At 44.7% G+C, this 21,379-nt stretch overlaps 16 non-coding genes across 16 annotated transcripts; all 16 read right to left on the bottom strand.

Annotated features, from left to right (window-relative positions):
• Positions 1-1,154: 1,154 nt before the first annotated feature.
• Positions 1,155-1,226, bottom strand: trnae-cuc (transfer RNA glutamic acid (anticodon CUC)). Its single transcript has one exon. It is a non-coding gene; the product is annotated as a tRNA-Glu (tRNA).
• A 918-nt stretch (positions 1,227-2,144) lies between these two features.
• On the bottom strand, positions 2,145-2,217 carry trnaf-gaa (transfer RNA phenylalanine (anticodon GAA)). The gene has a single exon. It is a non-coding gene; the product is annotated as a tRNA-Phe (tRNA).
• A 2,221-nt stretch (positions 2,218-4,438) lies between these two features.
• trnaf-gaa (transfer RNA phenylalanine (anticodon GAA)) lies at positions 4,439-4,511 on the bottom strand. The gene has a single exon. It is a non-coding gene; the product is annotated as a tRNA-Phe (tRNA).
• A 1,233-nt stretch (positions 4,512-5,744) lies between these two features.
• Positions 5,745-5,816, bottom strand: trnae-cuc (transfer RNA glutamic acid (anticodon CUC)). Its single transcript has one exon. It is a non-coding gene; the product is annotated as a tRNA-Glu (tRNA).
• A 916-nt stretch (positions 5,817-6,732) lies between these two features.
• Positions 6,733-6,805, bottom strand: trnaf-gaa (transfer RNA phenylalanine (anticodon GAA)). Its single transcript has one exon. It is a non-coding gene; the product is annotated as a tRNA-Phe (tRNA).
• A 2,222-nt stretch (positions 6,806-9,027) lies between these two features.
• trnaf-gaa (transfer RNA phenylalanine (anticodon GAA)) lies at positions 9,028-9,100 on the bottom strand. The gene has a single exon. It is a non-coding gene; the product is annotated as a tRNA-Phe (tRNA).
• Positions 9,101-10,333: 1,233 nt separating this feature from the next.
• trnae-cuc (transfer RNA glutamic acid (anticodon CUC)) lies at positions 10,334-10,405 on the bottom strand. Its single transcript has one exon. It is a non-coding gene; the product is annotated as a tRNA-Glu (tRNA).
• Positions 10,406-11,322: 917 nt separating this feature from the next.
• trnaf-gaa (transfer RNA phenylalanine (anticodon GAA)) lies at positions 11,323-11,395 on the bottom strand. Its single transcript has one exon. It is a non-coding gene; the product is annotated as a tRNA-Phe (tRNA).
• Positions 11,396-12,628: 1,233 nt separating this feature from the next.
• trnae-cuc (transfer RNA glutamic acid (anticodon CUC)) lies at positions 12,629-12,700 on the bottom strand. Its single transcript has one exon. It is a non-coding gene; the product is annotated as a tRNA-Glu (tRNA).
• Positions 12,701-13,618: 918 nt separating this feature from the next.
• trnaf-gaa (transfer RNA phenylalanine (anticodon GAA)) lies at positions 13,619-13,691 on the bottom strand. Its single transcript has one exon. It is a non-coding gene; the product is annotated as a tRNA-Phe (tRNA).
• A 1,233-nt stretch (positions 13,692-14,924) lies between these two features.
• Positions 14,925-14,996, bottom strand: trnae-cuc (transfer RNA glutamic acid (anticodon CUC)). Its single transcript has one exon. It is a non-coding gene; the product is annotated as a tRNA-Glu (tRNA).
• Positions 14,997-15,914: 918 nt separating this feature from the next.
• trnaf-gaa (transfer RNA phenylalanine (anticodon GAA)) lies at positions 15,915-15,987 on the bottom strand. The gene has a single exon. It is a non-coding gene; the product is annotated as a tRNA-Phe (tRNA).
• A 1,233-nt stretch (positions 15,988-17,220) lies between these two features.
• On the bottom strand, positions 17,221-17,292 carry trnae-cuc (transfer RNA glutamic acid (anticodon CUC)). The gene has a single exon. It is a non-coding gene; the product is annotated as a tRNA-Glu (tRNA).
• Positions 17,293-18,210: 918 nt separating this feature from the next.
• trnaf-gaa (transfer RNA phenylalanine (anticodon GAA)) lies at positions 18,211-18,283 on the bottom strand. The gene has a single exon. It is a non-coding gene; the product is annotated as a tRNA-Phe (tRNA).
• A 1,233-nt stretch (positions 18,284-19,516) lies between these two features.
• On the bottom strand, positions 19,517-19,588 carry trnae-cuc (transfer RNA glutamic acid (anticodon CUC)). The gene has a single exon. It is a non-coding gene; the product is annotated as a tRNA-Glu (tRNA).
• Positions 19,589-20,504: 916 nt separating this feature from the next.
• On the bottom strand, positions 20,505-20,577 carry trnaf-gaa (transfer RNA phenylalanine (anticodon GAA)). The gene has a single exon. It is a non-coding gene; the product is annotated as a tRNA-Phe (tRNA).
• Between the last annotated feature and the right edge of the window lie 802 nt (positions 20,578-21,379).

The raw sequence follows: 21,379 nt of genomic DNA on the forward strand, positions 1-21,379 counted from the left end.
CAGTCCTCATTTCGGGGCAATGGCTCGCAAACACATCTCGGAGCTCGGGATGTGTTCATGTAATGTATAATGATATTGAAAATCTTTATGCTCATGTTAATTTATCACTGCCCACGATCCAGGCACTCTCTGATTCCGGGATTGTGCACGTTGCTAACTTGAAAATGTGCATTTTTCCGCTCTGGCAATGAATTGACTGATAGCCGGGCTGTGATCAGCTCGGTTTGTTCGGGTGATGCCGCGCAAGAACGTACATGGAAGAATAATGATCATTCTGATTGTTCTCACACTGCACTTAAATGTTGGCAAACCGTACAGTCTCAATCAGCAATTGTAGTTCCATATGTTCATTTAATGTTCTGCTGAAGTGTTCATAAAGACACAAAGATTGCATACCAGGCCAGATCTCACAGTGTTGAAGATACAGTGAAATATACTGGAGAGTTTATAACTGATTCAGAACATAACATGTCAGTAAAATTCCCCGTTCTGTTCTCGGCACTGATGGGTTGTCAAAAGGAGACGGGCCGAAGTCCTATTGAGCCGCACTGACCTCGAGCCAAGGTGAAATTAAAGCAGGTTCAGTCCTTAGCAGTGATATGATGAAGAGAGCTAAGAGTCGCGAATCAAGGAGAGATTTAACGTTAGTGATGGTGAATCTCGGTTTGATGAAAAACTCCATGAATTCTCTGCCGGGAAATTCAGATCTTGCAAATCGCCTGTGAACGCTAAACATTGACACGCAGTGAGCCAATGTGCAATATAGAAGGGGCCCAGGCCAAATGAATGCTCAAGGATAAGTTATCGGTCCCCATGGTCCAGGCATTCCCTGATTCCAGTCTTGCACACTTTGCGAAGTTTAAAATGCTGAATATTTCCACAGTGGCAATGCTTTGATTGATGATAAGCTCGAGTGATGTGGCGCAAATAGGTACCTGGAAGACTAAAGAAAGCCATGATTGGCAAAATTTACGTTGTCTTTCAGCAATTGTAGTTCCACTTGTTGAGCGAGATCTTGTCATTTAGTGCAGACTTTAAAACAGAACTGTCTGTTGTATCACGACGCGCTGCTGATGATTGGGGCAACAACAGCAAGGTGAGCTGCAAGCTTGTTCATGAGCAGCATTGCATTTCGAAGCAACGCAAATACAATGTTCCCTGACCGGGAATCGAACCCGGGCCGCGGCGGTGAGAGCGCCGAATCCTAACCACTAGACCACCAGGGAAGCTGCTGCAAACGTCTGTGCCAGCAAACAGACCAACCCAGTCTTTCCTCCATGCTTTTTCGAAATTTTCATCACATTCGCGCCAGGGAAAACTGTTCGCAGCAAAAAGCAGTTTTTTGTGGAGAACACCAAAGACATGTCCGCGCAATCACAGCGTTAAGTGCGGCTAGGCATCCACTGAAATCCATTTCATTCTCTCCTTTTTCCGGGAATTTTCACTCTCGGTACCGTGTGAACATTTCATTTGGTGTTTTTGTCCTGAACTGAAGCCTTTTGCCCATCAAGGGCGACAGAACCGTTCTGTCTGTCTGTTCTGCTTTTAACCATTGCCGGGAACTGGTCTCCTGTTCATCGGTTATCAGCAAAGCAAGAAACACGTTATGAACAGAAAGTTGTGCTCTGCACACCGTCGGCAAAGAAGCAATGGCTGTTATTCCAAATAATTCCCATCCCTTGGGATTGCGTGTGGATTTGTTTCGTTATGAAGATTTGATTGTAAATGTTACTAAAAACCGAATAAAAATTATGAAAAATTGCGATGGCCCATACGGGGATCGGCCCCGCGCTCTTGGCTTTATTAATACCACGCCCTAAACGACCGATTTAAACGGCAACAAAATGCCCTAGGGCTGCGTGAAAGCCCAGCCTGAGATGATTTTGTATCCGGCACACACTGGGTGATAGAGTTACTTCATAAGAATTGAACACATCGCATCGCTTAAACATTGTTCACTCTTCATATACAAAACTGGGCAGAGTATAAATAGAAAGTAACAGAAAAAGAGCGCCGAATCTAAAAAAATGTCATGTCCAAAATTAGTATCACGCCACCGCTGAACAGCCCATCCCTCAAGCACTGTCTCGATATCAAACCAGCTTCTCCCCTGAAAATGAAGGAAACGCAAAATCACCAGATATTGCCGAAACCCGGGATTGAACCAGGGACTTTTAGATCTTCAGTCTAACGCTCTCCCAACTGAGCTATTTCGGCCCGACAGAAAACGAAGCAAAACTTTCTCGCACCTTTTTGAAAGAAAACTTAAACCCCGGTAGGAATAGTACCGCACACTCAGTCCTCATTTCGGGGCAATGGCTCGCAAACACATCTCGGAGCTCGGGATGTGTTCATGTAATGTATAATGATATTGAAAATCTTTATGCTCATGTTAATTTATCACTGCCCACGATCCAGGCACTCTCTGATTCCGGGATTGTGCACGTTGCTAACTTGAAAATGTGCATTTTTCCGCTCTGGCAATGAATTGACTGATAGCCGGGCTGTGATCAGCTCGGTTTGTTCGGGTGATGCCGCGCAAGAACGTACATGGAAGAATAATGATCATTCTGATTGTTCTCACACTGCACTTAAATGTTGGCAAACCGTACAGTCTCAATCAGCAATTGTAGTTCCATATGTACATTTAATGTTCTGCTGAAGTCTTCATAAAGACACAAAGATTGCACACCAGGCTAGATCTCACAGTGTTGAAGACACAGTGAAATATACTGGAGAGTTTATAACTGATTCAGAACATAACATGTCAGTAAAATTCCCCGTTCTGTTCTCGGCACTGATGGGTTGTGAAAAGGAGACGGGCCGAAGTCCTATTGAGCCGCACTGACCCCGAGCCAAGGTGAAATTAAAGCAGGTTCAGTACTTAGCAGTGATATGATGAAGAGAGATAAGAGTCGCGAATCAAGGAGAGATTTAACGTTAGTGATGGTGAATCTCGGTTTGATGAAAAACTCCATGAATTCTCTGCCGGGAAATTCAGATCTTGCAAATCGCCTGTGAACGCGAAACATTGACACGCAGTGAGCCAATGTGCAATATAGAAGGGGCCCAGGCCAAATGAATGCTCAAGGATACGTTATCGGTCCCCATGGTCCAGGCATTCCCTGATTCCAGTCTTGCACACTTTGCGAAGTTTAAAATGCTGAATATTTCCACAGTGGCAATGCTTTGATTGATGATAAGCTCGAGTGATGTGGCGCAAATAGGTACCTGGAAGACTAAAGAAAGCCATGATTGGCAAAATTTACGTTGTCTTTCAGCAATTGTAGTTCCACTTGTTGAGCGAGATCTTGTCATTTAGTGCAGACTTTAAAACAGAAGTGTCTGTTGTATCACGACGCGCTGCTGATGATTGGGGCAACAACAGCAAGGTGAGCTGCAAGCTTGTTCAGGAGCAGCATTGCATTTCGAAGCAACGCAAATACAATGTTCCCTGAACGAGAATCGAACCCGGGCAGCGGCGGTGAGAGCGCCGAATCCTAACCACTAGACCACCAGGGAAGCTGCAGCAAACGTCTGTGCCAGCAAACAGACCAACCCAGTCTTTCCTCCTTGCTTTTTCGAAATTTTCATCACATTCGCGCCAGGGAAAACTGTTCGCAGCAAAAAGCAGTTTTTGTGGAGAACACCAAAGACATGTCCGCGCAATCACAGCGTTAAGTGCGGCTAGGCATCCACTGTAATCCATTTCATTCTCTCCTTTTTCCGGGAATTTTCACTCTCGGTACCGTGTGCACATTTCATTTGGTGTTTTTGTCCTGAACTGAAGCCTTTTGCCCATCAAGGGCGACAGAACCGTTCTGTCTGTCTGTTCTGCTTTTGACCATTGCCGGGAACTGGTCTCCAGTTCATCGGTTATCAGCAAAGCAAGAAACACGTTATGAACAGAAAGTTGTGCTCTGCACACCGTCGGCAAAGAAGCAATGGCTGTTATTCCAAATAATTCCCATCCCTTGGGATTGCGTGTGGATTTGTTTCGTTATGAAGATTTGATTGTAAATGTTACTAAAAACCGAAAAAATATTATGAAAAATTGCGATGGCCCATACGGGGAACGGGTCCGCGCTCTTGGCTTTATTAATACCACGCCCTAAACGACCGATTTAAACGGTAACAAAATGCCCTCGGGCTCCGTGAAAGCCCAGCCTGAGATGATTTTGTATCCGGCACACACTGGGTGATAGATTTACTGCATAAGAATTGAACACATCGCATCGCTTAAACATTGTTCACTCTTCATATACAAAACTGGGCAGAGTATAACTAGAAAGTAACAGAAAAAGAGCGCTGAATCTAAAAAAAGTCATGTCGAAAATTAGTATCACGCAACCGCTGAACAGCCCATCCCTCAAGCACTGTCTCGATATCAAACCAGCTTCTCCCCTGAAAATGAAGGAAACGCAAAATCACCAGATATTGCCGAAACCCGGGATTGAACCAGGGACCTTTAGATCTTCAGTCTAACGCTCTCCCAACTGAGCTATTTCGGCCCGACAGAAAACGCAGCAAACCTTTCTCGCACCTTTTTGAAAGAAAACTTAAACCCCGGTAGGAATAGCCCCGCACACTCAGTCCTCATTTCGGGGCAATGGCTCTCAAACACATCTCGGAGCTCGGGATGTGTTCATGTAATGTATAATGATATTGAAAATCTTTATGCTCATGTTAATTTATCACTGCCCACGATCCAGGCACTCTCTGATTCCGGGATTGTGCACGTTGCTAACTTGAAAATGTGCATTTTTCCGCACTGGCAATGAATTGACTGATAGCCGGGCTGTGATCAGCTCGGTTTGTTAGGGTGATGCCGCGCAAGAACGTACATGGAAGAATAATGATAATTGTGATTGTTCTCACACTGCACTTAAATGTTGGCAAACCGTACAGTGTCAATCAGCAATTGTAGTTCCATATGTACATTTAATGTTCTGCTGAAGTCTTCATAAAGACACAAAGATTGCACACCAGGCTAGATCTCACAGTGTTGAAGATACATTGAAATATACTGGAGAGTTTATAACTGATTCAGAACATAACATGTCAGTAAAATTCCCCGTTCTGTTCTCGGCACTGATGGGTTGTGAAAAGGAGACGGGCCGAAGTCCTATTGAGCCGCACTGACCCCGAGCCAAGGTGAAATTAAAGCAGGTTCAGTACTTAGCAGTGATATGATGAAGAGAGATAAGAGTCGCGAATCAAGGAGAGATTTAACGTTAGTGATGGTGAATCTCGGTTTGATGAAAAACTCCATGAATTCTCTGCCGGGAAATTCAGATCTTGCAAATCGCCTGTGAACGCGAAACATTGACACGCAGTGAGCCAATGTGCAATATAGAAGGGGCCCAGGCCAAATGAATGCTCAAGGATACGTTATCGGTCCCCATGGTCCAGGCATTCCCTGATTCCAGTCTTGCACACTTTGCGAAGTTTAAAATGCTGAATATTTCCACAGTGGCAATGCTTTGATTGATGATAAGCTCGAGTGATGTGGCGCAAATAGGTACCTGGAAGACTAAAGAAAGCCATGATTGGCAAAATTTACGTTGTCTTTCAGCAATTGTAGTTCCACTTGTTGAGCGAGATCTTGTCATTTAGTGCAGACTTTAAAACAGAAGTGTCTGTTGTATCACGACGCGCTGCTGATGATTGGGGCAACAACAGCAAGGTGAGCTGCAAGCTTGTTCAGGAGCAGCATTGCATTTCGAAGCAACGCAAATACAATGTTCCCTGAACGAGAATCGAACCCGGGCCGCGGCAGTGAGAGCGCCGAATCCTAACCACTGGACCACCAGGGAAGCTGCAGCAAACGTCTGTGCCAGCAAACAGACCAACCTAGTCTTTCCTCCTTGCTTTTTCGAAATTTTCATCACATTCGCGCCAGGGAAAACTGTTCGCAGCAAAAAGCAGTTTTTGTGGAGAACACCAAAGACATGTCCGCGCAATCACAGCGTTAAGTGCGGCTAGGCATCCACTGAAATCCATTTCATTCTCTCCTTTTTCCGGGAATTTTCACTCTCGGTACCGTGTGCACATTTCATTTGGTGTTTTTGTCCTGAACTGAAGCCTTTTGCCCATCAAGGGCGACAGAACCGTTCTGTCTGTCTGTTCTGCTTTTGACCATTGCCGGGAACTGGTCTCCAGTTCATCGGTTATCAGCAAAGCAAGAAACACGTTATGAACAGAAAGTTGTGCTCTGCACACCGTCGGCAAAGAAGCAATGGCTGTTATTCCAAATAATTCCCATCCCTTGGGATTGCGTGTGGATTTGTTTCGTTATGAAGATTTGATTGTAAATGTTACTAAAAACCGAATAAATATTATGAAAAATTGCGATGGCCCATACGGGGATCGGGCCCGCGCTCTTGGCTTTATTAATACCACGCCCTAAACGACCGATTTAAACGGCAACAAAATGCCCTAGGGCTCCGTGAAAGCCCAGCCTGAGATGATTTTGTATCCGGCACACACTGGGTGATAGATTTACTGCATAAGAATTGAAGACATCGCATCGCTTAAACATTGTTCACTCTTCATATACAAAACTGGGCAGAGTATAACTAGAAAGTAACAGAAAAAGAGCGCTGAATCTAAAAAAAGTCATGTCGAAAATTAGTATCACGCAACCGCTGAACAGCCCATCCCTCAAGCACTGTCTCGATATCAAACCAGCTTCTCCCCTGAAAATGAAGGAAACGCAAAATCACCAGATATTGCCGAAACCCGGGATTGAACCAGGGACCTTTAGATCTTCAGTCTAACGCTCTCCCAACTGAGCTATTTCGGCCCGACAGAAAACGCAGCAAACCTTTCTCGCACCTTTTTGAAAGAAAACTTAAACCCCGGTAGGAATAGCCCCGCACACTCAGTCCTCATTTCGGGGCAATGGCTCTCAAACACATCTCGGAGCTCGGGATGTGTTCATGTAATGTATAATGATATTGAAAATCTTTATGCTCATGTTAATTTATCACTGCCCACGATCCAGGCACTCTCTGATTCCGGGATTGTGCACGTTGCTAACTTGAAAATGTGCATTTTTCCGCACTGGCAATGAATTGACTGATAGCCGGGCTGTGATCAGCTCGGTTTGTTCGGGTGATGCCGCGCAAGAACGTACATGGAAGAATAATGATCATTGTGATTGTTCTCACACTGCACTTAAATGTTGGCAAACCGTACAGTCTCAATCAGCAATTGTAGTTCCATATGTTCATTTAATGTTCTGCTGAAGTGTTCATAAAGACACAAAGATTGCATACCAGGCCAGATCTCACAGTGTTGAAGACACAGTGAAATATACTGGAGAGTTTATAACTGATTCAGAACATAACATGTCAGTAAAATTCCCCGTTCTGTTCTCGGCACTGATGGGTTGTCAAAAGGAGACGGGCCGCAGTCCTATTGAGCCGCACTGACCTCGAGCCAAGGTGAAATTAAAGCAGGTTCAGTCCTTAGCAGTGATATGATGAAGAGAGATAAGAGTCGCGAATCAAGGAGAGGTTTAACGTTAGTGATGGTGAATCTCGGTTTGATGAAAAACTCCATGAATTCTCTGCCGGGAAATTCAGATCTTGCAAATCGCCTGTGAACGCTAAACATTGACACGCAGTGAGCCAATGTGCAATATAGAAGGGGCCCAGGCCAAATGAATGCTCAAGGATAAGTTATCGGTCCCCATGGTCCAGGCATTCCCTGATTCCAGTCTTGCACACTTTGCGAAGTTTAAAATGCTGAATATTTCCACAGTGGCAATGCTTTGATTGATGATAAGCTCGAGTGATGTGGCGCAAATAGGTACCTGGAAGACTAAAGAAAGCCATGATTGGCAAAATTTACGTTGTCTTTCAGCAATTGTAGTTCCACTTGTTGTGCGAGATCTTGTCATTTAGTGCAGACTTTAAAACAGAAGTGTCTGTTGTATCACGACGCGCTGCTGATAATTGGGGCAACAACAGCAAGGTGAGCTGCAAGCTTGTTCAGGAGCAGCATTGCATTTCGAAGCAACGCAAATACAATGTTCCCTGACCGGGAATCGAACCCAAGCCGCGGCGGTGAGAGCGCCGAATCCTAACCACTAGACCACTAGGGAAGCTGCTGCAGACGTCTGTGCCAGCAAACAGACCAACCCAGTCTTTCCTCCTTGCTTTTTCGAAATTTTCATCACATTCGCGCCAGGGAAAACTGTTCGCAGCAAAAAGCAGTTTTTGTGGAGAACACCAAAGACATGTCCGCGCAATCACAGCGTTAAGTGCGGCTAGGCATCCACTGAAATCCATTTCATTCTCTCCTTTTTCCGGGAATTTTCACTCTCGGTACCGTGTGAACATTTCATTTGGTGTTTTTGTCCTGAACTGAAGCCTTTTGCCCATGAAGGGCGACAGAACCGTTCTGTCTGTCTGTTCTGCTTTTAACCATTGCCGGGAACTGGTCTCCAGTTCATCGGTTATCAGCAAAGCAAGAAACACGTTATGAACAGAAAGTTGTGCTCTGCACACCGTCGGCAAAGAAGCAATGGCTGTTATTCCAAATAATTCCCATCCCTTGGGATTGCGTGTGGATTTGTTTCGTTATGAAGATTTGATTGTAAATGTTACTAAAAACCGAATAAAAATTATGAAAAATTGCGATGGCCCATACGGGGATCGGCCCCGCGCTCTTGGCTTTATTAATACCACGCCCTAAACGACCGATTTAAACGGCAACAAAATGCCCTAGGGCTGCGTGAAAGCCCAGCCTGAGATGATTTTGTATCCGGCACACACTGGGTGATAGAGTTACTTCATAAGAATTGAACACATCGCATCGCTTAAACATTGTTCACTCTTCATATACAAAACTGGGCAGAGTATAAATAGAAAGTAACAGAAAAAGAGCGCTGAATCTAAAAAAATGTCATGTCCAAAATTAGTATCACGCCACCGCTGAACAGCCCATCCCTCAAGCACTGTCTCGATATCAAACCAGCTTCTCCCCTGAAAATGAAGGAAACGCAAAATCACCAGATATTGCCGAAACCCGGGATTGAACCAGGGACCTTTAGATCTTCAGTCTAACGCTCTCCCAACTGAGCTATTTCGGCCCGACAGAAAACGAAGCAAAACTTTCTCGCACCTTTTTGAAAGAAAACTTAAACCCCGGCAGGAATAGTACCGCACACTCAGTCCTCATTTCGGGGCAATGGCTCGCAAACACATCTCGGAGCTCGGGATGTTTTCATGTAATGTATAATGATATTGAAAATCTTTATGCTCATGTTAATTTATCACTGCCCACGATCCAGGCACTCTCTGATTCCCGGATTGTGCACGTTGCTAACTTGAAAATGTGCATTTTTCCGCTCTGGCAATGAATTGACTGATAGCCGGGCTGTGATCAGCTCGGTTTGTTCGGGTGATGCCGCGCAAGAACGTACATGGAAGAATAATGATCATTGTGATTGTTCTCACACTGCACTTAAATGTTGGCAAACCGTACAGTCTCAATCAGCAATTGTAGTTCCATATGTTCATTTAATGTTCTGCTGAAGTGTTCACAAAGACACAAAGATTGCATACCAGGCCAGATCTCACAGTGTTGAAGACACAGTGAAATATACTGGAGAGTTTATAACTGATTCAGAACATAACATGTCAGTAAAATTCCCCGTTCTGTTCTCGGCACTGATGGGTTGTCAAAAGGAGACGGGCCGCAGTCCGATTGAGCCGCACTGACCTCGAGCCAAGGTGAAATTAAAGCAGGTTCAGTCCTTAGCAGTGATATGATGAAGAGAGCTAAGAGTCGCGAATCAAGGAGAGGTTTAACGTTAGTGATGGTGAATCTCGGTTTGATGAAAAACTCCATGAATTCTCTGCCGGGAAATTCAGATCTTGCAAATCGCCTGTGAACGCTAAACATTGACACGCAGTGAGCCAATGTGCAATATAGAAGGGGCCCAGGCCAAATGAATGCTCAAGGATAAGTTATCGGTCCCCATGGTCCAGGCATTCCCTGATTCCAGTCTTGCACACTTTGCGAAGTTTAAAATGCTGAATATTTCCACAGTGGCAATGCTTTGATTGATGATAAGCTCGAGTGATGTGGCGCAAATAGGTACCTGGAAGACTAAAGAAAGCCATGATTGGCAAAATTTACGTTGTCTTTCAGCAATTGTAGTTCCACTTGTTGAGCGAGATCTTGTCATTTAGTGCAGACTTTAAAACAGAAGTGTCTGTTGTATCACGACGCGCTGCTGATGATTGGGGCAACAACAGCAAGGTGAGCTGCAAGCTTGTTCAGGAGCAGCATTGCATTTCGAAGCAACGCAAATACAATGTTCCCTAACCGGGAATCGAACCCAGGCCACGGCAATGAGAGCGCCGAATCCTAACCACTAGACCACCAGGGAAGCTGCTGCAGACGTCTGTGCCAGCAAACAGACCAACCCAGTCTTTCCTCCTTGCTTTTTCGAAATTTTCATCACATTCGCGCCAGGGAAAACTGTTCGCAGCAAAAAGCAGTTTTTGTGGAGAACACCAAAGACATGTCCGCGCAATCACAGCGTTAAGTGCGGGTAGGCATCCACTGAAATCCATTTCATTCTCTCCTTTTTCCGGGAATTTTCACTCTCGGTACCGTGTGAACATTTCATTTGGTGTTTTTGTCCTGAACTGAAGCCTTTTGCCCATGAAGGGCGACAGAACCGTTCTGTCTGTCTGTTCTGCTTTTAACCATTGCCGGGAACTGGTCTCCAGTTCATCGGTTATCAGCAAAGCAAGAAACACGTTATGAACAGAAAGTTGTGCTCTGCACACCGTCGGCAAAGAAGCAATGGCTGTTATTCCAAATAATTCCCATCCCTTGGGATTGCGTGTGGATTTGTTTCGTTATGAAGATTTGATTGTAAATGTTACTAAAAACCGAATAAAAATTATGAAAAATTGCGATGGCCCATACGGGGATCGGCCCCGCGCTCTTGGCTTTATTAATACCACGCCCTAAACGACCGATTTAAACGGCAACAAAATGCCCTAGGGCTGCGTGAAAGCCCAGCCTGAGATGATTTTGTATCCGGCGCACACTGGGTGATAGAGTTACTTCATAAGAATTGAACACATCGCATCGCTTAAACATTGTTCACTCTTCATATACAAAACTGGGCAGAGTATAAATAGAAAGTAACAGAAAAAGAGCGCTGAATCTAAAAAAATGTCATGTCCAAAATTAGTATCACGCCACCGCTGAACAGCCCATCCCTCAAGCACTGTCTCGATATCAAACCAGCTTCTCCCCTGAAAATGAAGGAAACGCAAAATCACCAGATATTGCCGAAACCCGGGATTGAACCAGGGACCTTTAGATCTTCAGTCTAACGCTCTCCCAACTGAGCTATTTCGGCCCGACAGAAAACGAAGCAAAACTTTCTCGCACCTTTTTGAAAGAAAACTTAAACCCCGGTAGGAATAGTACCGCACACTCAGTCCTCATTTCGGGGCAATGGCTCGCAAACACATCTCGGAGCTCGGGATGTGTTCATGTAATGTATAATGATATTGAAAATCTTTATGCTCATGTTAATTTATCACTGCCCACGATCCAGGCACTCTCTGATTCCGGGATTGTGCACGTTGCTAACTTGAAAATGTGCATTTTTCCGCTCTGGCAATGAATTGACTGATAGCCGGGCTGTGATCAGCTCGGTTTGTTCGGGTGATGCCGCGCAAGAACGTACATGGAAGAATAATGATCATTCTGATTGTTCTCACACTGCACTTAAATGTTGGCAAACCGTACAGTCTCAATCAGCAATTGTAGTTCCATATGTTCATTTAATGTTCTGCTGAAGTGTTCATAAAGACACAAAGATTGCATACCAGGCCAGATCTCACAGTGTTGAAGATACAGTGAAATATACTGGAGAGTTTATAACTGATTCAGAACATAACATGTCAGTAAAATTCCCCGTTCTGTTCTCGGCACTGATGGGTTGTCAAAAGGAGACGGGCCGAAGTCCTATTGAGCCGCACTGACCTCGAGCCAAGGTGAAATTAAAGCAGGTTCAGTCCTTAGCAGTGATATGATGAAGAGAGCTAAGAGTCGCGAATCAAGGAGAGATTTAACGTTAGTGATGGTGAATCTCGGTTTGATGAAAAACTCCATGAATTCTCTGCCGGGAAATTCAGATCTTGCAAATCGCCTGTGAACGCTAAACATTGACACGCAGTGAGCCAATGTGCAATATAGAAGGGGCCCAGGCCAAATGAATGCTCAAGGATAAGTTATCGGTCCCCATGGTCCAGGCATTCCCTGATTCCAGTCTTGCACACTTTGCGAAGTTTAAAATGCTGAATATTTCCACAGTGGCAATGCTTTGATTGATGATAAGCTCGAGTGATGTGGCGCAAATAGGTACCTGGAAGACTAAAGAAAGCCATGATTGGCAAAATTTACGTTGTCTTTCAGCAATTGTAGTTCCACTTGTTGAGCGAGATCTTGTCATTTAGTGCAGACTTTAAAACAGAACTGTCTGTTGTATCACGACGCGCTGCTGATGATTGGGGCAACAACAGCAAGGTGAGCTGCAAGCTTGTTCATGAGCAGCATTGCATTTCGAAGCAACGCAAATACAATGTTCCCTGACCGGGAATCGAACCCGGGCCGCGGCGGTGAGAGCGCCGAATCCTAACCACTAGACCACCAGGGAAGCTGCTGCAAACGTCTGTGCCAGCAAACAGACCAACCCAGTCTTTCCTCCTTGCTTTTTCGAAATTTTCATCACATTCGCGCCAGGGAAAACTGTTCGCAGCAAAAAGCAGTTTTTTGTGGAGAACACCAAAGACATGTCCGCGCAATCACAGCGTTAAGTGCGGCTAGGCATCCACTGAAATCCATTTCATTCTCTCCTTTTTCCGGGAATTTTCACTCTCGGTACCGTGTGAACATTTCATTTGGTGTTTTTGTCCTGAACTGAAGCCTTTTGCCCATCAAGGGCGACAGAACCGTTCTGTCTGTCTGTTCTGCTTTTAACCATTGCCGGGAACTGGTCTCCTGTTCATCGGTTATCAGCAAAGCAAGAAACACGTTATGAACAGAAAGTTGTGCTCTGCACACCGTCGGCAAAGAAGCAATGGCTGTTATTCCAAATAATTCCCATCCCTTGGGATTGCGTGTGGATTTGTTTCGTTATGAAGATTTGATTGTAAATGTTACTAAAAACCGAATAAAAATTATGAAAAATTGCGATGGCCCATACGGGGATCGGCCCCGCGCTCTTGGCTTTATTAATACCACGCCCTAAACGACCGATTTAAACGGCAACAAAATGCCCTAGGGCTGCGTGAAAGCCCAGCCTGAGATGATTTTGTATCCGGCACACACTGGGTGATAGAGTTACTTCATAAGAATTGAACACATCGCATCGCTTAAACATTGTTCACTCTTCATATACAAAACTGGGCAGAGTATAAATAGAAAGTAACAGAAAAAGAGCGCTGAATCTAAAAAAATGTCATGTCCAAAATTAGTATCACGCCACCGCTGAACAGCCCATCCCTCAAGCACTGTCTCGATATCAAACCAGCTTCTCCCCTGAAAATGAAGGAAACGCAAAATCACCAGATATTGCCGAAACCCGGGATTGAACCAGGGACCTTTAGATCTTCAGTCTAACGCTCTCCCAACTGAGCTATTTCGGCCCGACAGAAAACGAAGCAAAACTTTCTCGCACCTTTTTGAAAGAAAACTTAAACCCCGGTAGGAATAGTACCGCACACTCAGTCCTCATTTCGGGGCAATGGCTCGCAAACACATCTCGGAGCTCGGGATGTGTTCATGTAATGTATAATGATATTGAAAATCTTTATGCTCATGTTAATTTATCACTGCCCACGATCCAGGCACTCTCTGATTCCGGGATTGTGCACGTTGCTAACTTGAAAATGTGCATTTTTCCGCTCTGGCAATGAATTGACTGATAGCCGGGCTGTGATCAGCTCGGTTTGTTCGGGTGATGCCGCGCAAGAACGTACATGGAAGAATAATGATCATTCTGATTGTTCTCACACTGCACTTAAATGTTGGCAAACCGTACAGTCTCAATCAGCAATTGTAGTTCCATATGTTCATTTAATGTTCTGCTGAAGTGTTCATAAAGACACAAAGATTGCATACCAGGCCAGATCTCACAGTGTTGAAGATACAGTGAAATATACTGGAGAGTTTATAACTGATTCAGAACATAACATGTCAGTAAAATTCCCCGTTCTGTTCTCGGCACTGATGGGTTGTCAAAAGGAGACGGGCCGAAGTCCTATTGAGCCGCACTGACCTCGAGCCAAGGTGAAATTAAAGCAGGTTCAGTCCTTAGCAGTGATATGATGAAGAGAGCTAAGAGTCGCGAATCAAGGAGAGATTTAACGTTAGTGATGGTGAATCTCGGTTTGATGAAAAACTCCATGAATTCTCTGCCGGGAAATTCAGATCTTGCAAATCGCCTGTGAACGCTAAACATTGACACGCAGTGAGCCAATGTGCAATATAGAAGGGGCCCAGGCCAAATGAATGCTCAAGGATAAGTTATCGGTCCCCATGGTCCAGGCATTCCCTGATTCCAGTCTTGCACACTTTGCGAAGTTTAAAATGCTGAATATTTCCACAGTGGCAATGCTTTGATTGATGATAAGCTCGAGTGATGTGGCGCAAATAGGTACCTGGAAGACTAAAGAAAGCCATGATTGGCAAAATTTACGTTGTCTTTCAGCAATTGTAGTTCCACTTGTTGAGCGAGATCTTGTCATTTAGTGCAGACTTTAAAACAGAACTGTCTGTTGTATCACGACGCGCTGCTGATGATTGGGGCAACAACAGCAAGGTGAGCTGCAAGCTTGTTCATGAGCAGCATTGCATTTCGAAGCAACGCAAATACAATGTTCCCTGACCGGGAATCGAACCCGGGCCGCGGCGGTGAGAGCGCCGAATCCTAACCACTAGACCACCAGGGAAGCTGCTGCAAACGTCTGTGCCAGCAAACAGACCAACCCAGTCTTTCCTCCTTGCTTTTTCGAAATTTTCATCACATTCGCGCCAGGGAAAACTGTTCGCAGCAAAAAGCAGTTTTTTGTGGAGAACACCAAAGACATGTCCGCGCAATCACAGCGTTAAGTGCGGCTAGGCATCCACTGAAATCCATTTCATTCTCTCCTTTTTCCGGGAATTTTCACTCTCGGTACCGTGTGAACATTTCATTTGGTGTTTTTGTCCTGAACTGAAGCCTTTTGCCCATCAAGGGCGACAGAACCGTTCTGTCTGTCTGTTCTGCTTTTAACCATTGCCGGGAACTGGTCTCCTGTTCATCGGTTATCAGCAAAGCAAGAAACACGTTATGAACAGAAAGTTGTGCTCTGCACACCGTCGGCAAAGAAGCAATGGCTGTTATTCCAAATAATTCCCATCCCTTGGGATTGCGTGTGGATTTGTTTCGTTATGAAGATTTGATTGTAAATGTTACTAAAAACCGAATAAAAATTATGAAAAATTGCGATGGCCCATACTGGGATCGGCCCCGCGCTCTTGGCTTTATTAATACCACGCCCTAAACGACCGATTTAAACGGCAACAAAATGCCCTAGGGCTGCGTGAAAGCCCAGCCTGAGATGATTTTGTATCCGGCACACAGTGGGTGATAGAGTTACTTCATAAGAATTGAACACATCGCATCGCTTAAACATTGTTCACTCTTCATATACAAAACTGGGCAGAGAATAAATAGAAAGTAACAGAAAAAGAGCGCTGACTCTAAAAAAATGTCATGTCCAAAATTAGTATCACGCCACCGCTGAACAGCCCATCCCTCAAGCACTGTCTCGATATCAAACCAGCTTCTCCCCTGAAAATGAAGGAAACGCAAAATCACCAGATATTGCCGAAACCCGGGATTGAACCAGGGACCTTTAGATCTTCAGTCTAACGCTCTCCCAACTCAGCTATTTCGGCCCGACAGAAAACGAAGCAAAACTTTCTCGCACCTTTTTGAAAGAAAACTTAAACCCCGGTAGGAATAGTACCGCACACTCAGTCCTCATTTCGGGGCAATGGCTCGCAAACACATCTCGGAGCTCGGGATGTGTTCATGTAATGTATAATGATATTGAAAATCTTTATGCTCATGTTAATTTATCACTGCCCACGATCCAGGCACTCTCTGATTCCGGGATTGTGCACGTTGCTAACTTGAAAATGTGCATTTTTCCGCTCTGGCAATGAATTGACTGATAGCCGGGCTGTGATCAGCTCGGTTTGTTCGGGTGATGCCGCGCAAGAACGTACATGGAAGAATAATGATCATTCTGATTGTTCTCACACTGCACTTAAATGTTGGCAAACCGTACAGTCTCAATCAGCAATTGTAGTTCCATATGTTCATTTAATGTTCTGCTGAAGTGTTCATAAAGACACAAAGATTGCATACCAGGCCAGATCTCACAGTGTTGAAGATACAGTGAAATATACTGGAGAGTTTATAACTGATTCAGAACATAACATGTCAGTAAAATTCCCCGTTCTGTTCTCGGCACTGATGGGTTGTCAAAAGGAGACGGGCCGAAGTCCTATTGAGCCGCACTGACCTCGAGCCAAGGAGAAATTAAAGCAGGTTCAGTCCTTAGCAGTGATATGATGAAGAGAGCTAAGAGTCGCGAATCAAGGAGAGATTTAACGTTAGTGATGGTGAATCTCGGTTTGATGAAAAACTCCATGAATTCTCTGCCGGGAAATTCAGATCTTGCAAATCGCCTGTGAACGCTAAACATTGACACGCAGTGAGCCAATGTGCAATATAGAAGGGGCCCAGGCCAAATGAATGCTCAAGGATAAGTTATCGGTCCCCATGGTCCAGGCATTCCCTGATTCCAGTCTTGCACACTTTGCGAAGTTTAAAATGCTGAATATTTCCACAGTGGCAATGCTTTGATTGATGATAAGCTCGAGTGATGTGGCGCAAATAGGTACCTGGAAGACTAAAGAAAGCCATGATTGGCAAAATTTACGTTGTCTTTCAGCAATTGTAGTTCCACTTGTTGAGCGAGATCTTGTCATTTAGTGCAGACTTTAAAACAGAACTGTCTGTTGTATCACGACGCGCTGCTGATGATTGGGGCAACAACAGCAAGGTGAGCTGCAAGCTTGTTCATGAGCAGCATTGCATTTCGAAGCAACGCAAATACAATGTTCCCTGACCGGGAATCGAACCCGGGCCGCGGCGGTGAGAGCGCCGAATCCTAACCACTAGACCACCAGGGAAGCTGCTGCAAACGTCTGTGCCAGCAAACAGACCAACCCAGTCTTTCCTCCTTGCTTTTTCGAAATTTTCATCACATTCGCGCCAGGGAAAACTGTTCGCAGCAAAAAGCAGTTTTTTGTGGAGAACACCAAAGACATGTCCGCGCAATCACAGCGTTAAGTGCGGCTAGGCATCCACTGAAATCCATTTCATTCTCTCCTTTTTCCGGGAATTTTCACTCTCGGTACCGTGTGAACATTTCATTTGGTGTTTTTGTCCTGAACTGAAGCCTTTTGCCCATCAAGGGCGACAGAACCGTTCTGTCTGTCTGTTCTGCTTTTAACCATTGCCGGGAACTGGTCTCCTGTTCATCGGTTATCAGCAAAGCAAGAAACACGTTATGAACAGAAAGTTGTGCTCTGCACACCGTCGGCAAAGAAGCAATGGCTGTTATTCCAAATAATTCCCATCCCTTGGGATTGCGTGTGGATTTGTTTCGTTATGAAGATTTGATTGTAAATGTTACTAAAAACCGAATAAAAATTATGAAAAATTGCGATGGCCCATACTGGGATCGGCCCCGCGCTCTTGGCTTTATTAATACCACGCCCTAAACGACCGATTTAAACGGCAACAAAATGCCCTAGGGCTGCGTGAAAGCCCAGCCTGAGATGATTTTGTATCCGGCACACAGTGGGTGATAGAGTTACTTCATAAGAATTGAACACATCGCATCGCTTAAACATTGTTCACTCTTCATATACAAAACTGGGCAGAGTATAAATAGAAAGTAACAGAAAAAGAGCGCTGACTCTAAAAAAATGTCATGTCCAAAATTAGTATCACGCCACCGCTGAATAGCCCATCCCTCAAGCACTGTCTCGATATCAAACCAGCTTCTCCCCTGAAAATGAAGGAAACGCAAAATCACCAGATATTGCCGAAACCCGGGATTGAACCAGGGACCTTTAGATCTTCAGTCTAACGCTCTCCCAACTGAGCTATTTCGGCCCGACAGAAAACGAAGCAAAACTTTCTCGCACCTTTTTGAAAGAAAACTTAAACCCCGGTAGGAATAGTACCGCACACTCAGTCCTCATTTCGGGGCAATGGCTCGCAAACACATCTCGGAGCTCGGGATGTGTTCATGTAATGTATAATGATATTGAAAATCTTTATGCTCATGTTAATTTATCACTGCCCACGATCCAGGCACTCTCTGATTCCGGGATTGTGCACGTTGCCAACTTGAAAATGTGCATTTTTCCGCTCTGGCAATGAATTGACTGATAGCCGGGCTGTGATCAGCTCGGTTTGTTCGGGTGATGCCGCGCAAGAACGTACATGGAAGAATAATGATCATTCTGATTGTTCTCACACTGCACTTAAATGTTGGCAAACCGTACAGTCTCAATCAGCAATTGTAGTTCCATATGTTCATTTAATGTTCTGCTGAAGTGTTCATAAAGACACAAAGATTGCATACCAGGCCAGATCTCACAGTGTTGAAGATACAGTGAAATATACTGGAGAGTTTATAACTGATTCAGAACATAACATGTCAGTAAAATTCCCCGTTCTGTTCTCGGCACTGATGGGTTGTCAAAAGGAGACGGGCCGAAGTCCTATTGAGCCGCACTGACCTCGAGCCAAGGTGAAATTAAAGCAGGTTCAGTCCTTAGCAGTGATATGATGAAGAGAGATAAGAGTCGCGAATCAAGGAGAGATTTAACGTTAGTGATGGTGAATCTCGGTTTGATGAAAAACTCCATGAATTCTCTGCCGGGAAATTCAGATCTTGCAAATCGCCTGTGAACGCTAAACATTGACACGCAGTGAGCCAATGTGCAATATAGAAGGGGCCCAGGCCAAATGAATGCTCAAGGATAAGTTATCGGTCCCCATGGTCCAGGCATTCCCTGATTCCAGTCTTGCACACTTTGCGAAGTTTAAAATGCTGAATATTTCCACAGTGGCAATGCTTTGATTGATGATAAGCTCGAGTGATGTGGCGCAAATAGGTACCTGGAAGACTAAAGAAAGCCATGATTGGCAAAATTTACGTTGTCTTTCAGCAATTGTAGTTCCACTTGTTGAGCGAGATCTTGTCATTTAGTGCAGACTTTAAAACAGAACTGTCTGTTGTATCACGACGCGCTGCTGATGATTGGGGCAACAACAGCAAGGTGAGCTGCAAGCTTGTTCATGAGCAGCATTGCATTTCGAAGCAACGCAAATACAATGTTCCCTGAACGAGAATCGAACCCGGGCCGCGGCGGTGAGAGCGCCGAATCCTAACCACTAGACCACCAGGGAAGCTGCAGCAAACGTCTGTGCCAGCAAACAGACCAACCCAGTCCTTCCTCCTTGCTTTTTCGAAATTTTCATCACATTCGCGCCAGAGAAAACTGTTCGCAGCAAAAAGCAGTTTTTGTGGAGAACACCAAAGACATGTCCGCGCAATCACAGCGTTAAGTGCGGCTAGGCATCCACTGAAATCCATTTCATTCTCTCCTTTTTCCGGGAATTTTCACTCTCGGTACCGTGTGAACATTTCATTTGGTGTTTTTGTCCTGAACTGAAGCCTTTTCCCCATCAAGGGCGACAGAACCGTTCTGTCTGTCTGTTCTGCTTTTAACCATTGCCGGGAACTGGTCTCCTGTTCATCGGTTATCAGCAAAGCAAGAAACACGTTATGAACAGAAAGTTGTGCTCTGCACACCGTCGGCAAAGAAGCAATGGCTGTTATTCCAAATAATTCCCATCCCTTGGGATTGCGTGTGGATTTGTTTCGTTATGAAGATTTGATTGTAAATGTTACTAAAAACCGAATAAAAATTATGAAAAATTGCGATGGCCCATACGGGGATCGGCCCCGCGCTCTTGGCTTTATTAATACCACGCCCTAAACGACCGATTTAAACGGCAACAAAATGCCCTACGGCTGCGTGAAAGCCCAGCCTGAGATGATTTTGTATCCGGCACACACTGGGTGATAGAGTTACTCATAAGAATTGAACACATCGCATCGCTTAAACATTGTTCACTCTTCATATACAAAACTGGGCAGAGTATAAATAGAAAGTAACAGAAAAAGAGCGCTGAATCTAAAAAAATGTCATGTCCAAAATTAGTATCACGCCACCGCTGAACAGCCCATCCCTCAAGCACTGTCTCGATATCAAACCAGCTTCTCCCCTGAAAATGAAGGAAACGCAAAATCACCAGATATTGCCGAAACCCGGGATTGAACCAGGGACCTTTAGATCTTCAGTCTAACGCTCTCCCAACTGAGCTATTTCGGCCCGACAGAAAACGAAGCAAAACTTTCTCGCACCTTTTTGAAAGAAAACTTAAACCCCGGTAGGAATAGTACCGCACACTCAGTCCTCATTTCGGGGCAATGGCTCGCAAACACATCTCGGAGCTCGGGATGTGTTCATGTAATGTATAATGATATTGAAAATCTTTATGCTCATGTTAATTTATCACTGCCCACGATCCAGGCACTCTCTGATTCCGGGATTGTGCACGTTGCTAACTTGAAAATGTGCATTTTTCCGCTCTGGCAATGAATTGACTGATAGCCGGGCTGTGATCTGCTCGGTTTGTTCGGGTGATGCCGCGCAAGAACGTACATGGAAGAAAAATGATCATTGTGATTGTTCTCACACTGCACTTAAATGTTGGCAAACCGTGCAGTCTCAATCAGCAATTGTAGTTCCATATGTTCATTTAATGTTCTGCTGAAGTGTTCATAAAGACACAAAGATTGCATACCAGGCCAGATCTCACAATGTTGAAGACACAGTGAAATATACTGGAGAGTTTATAACTGATTCAGAACATAACAAGTCAGTAAAATTCCCCGTTCTGTTATCGGCACTGATGGGTTGTCAAAAGGAGACGGGCCGATGTCCTATTGAGCCGCACTGACCTCGAGCCAAGGTGAAATTAAAGCAGGTTCAGTCCTTAGCACTGATATGATGAAGAGAGCTAAGAGTCGCGAATCAAGGAGAGATTTAACGTTAGTGATGGTGAATCTCGGTTTGATGAAAAACTCCATGAATTCTCTGCCGGGAAATTCAGATCTTGCAAATCGCCTGT

This window comes from Pristiophorus japonicus, chromosome 28, assembly GCF_044704955.1.
Source record: "Pristiophorus japonicus isolate sPriJap1 chromosome 28, sPriJap1.hap1, whole genome shotgun sequence".
NCBI classification, from domain to species: Eukaryota; Metazoa; Chordata; class Chondrichthyes; family Pristiophoridae; genus Pristiophorus; species Pristiophorus japonicus.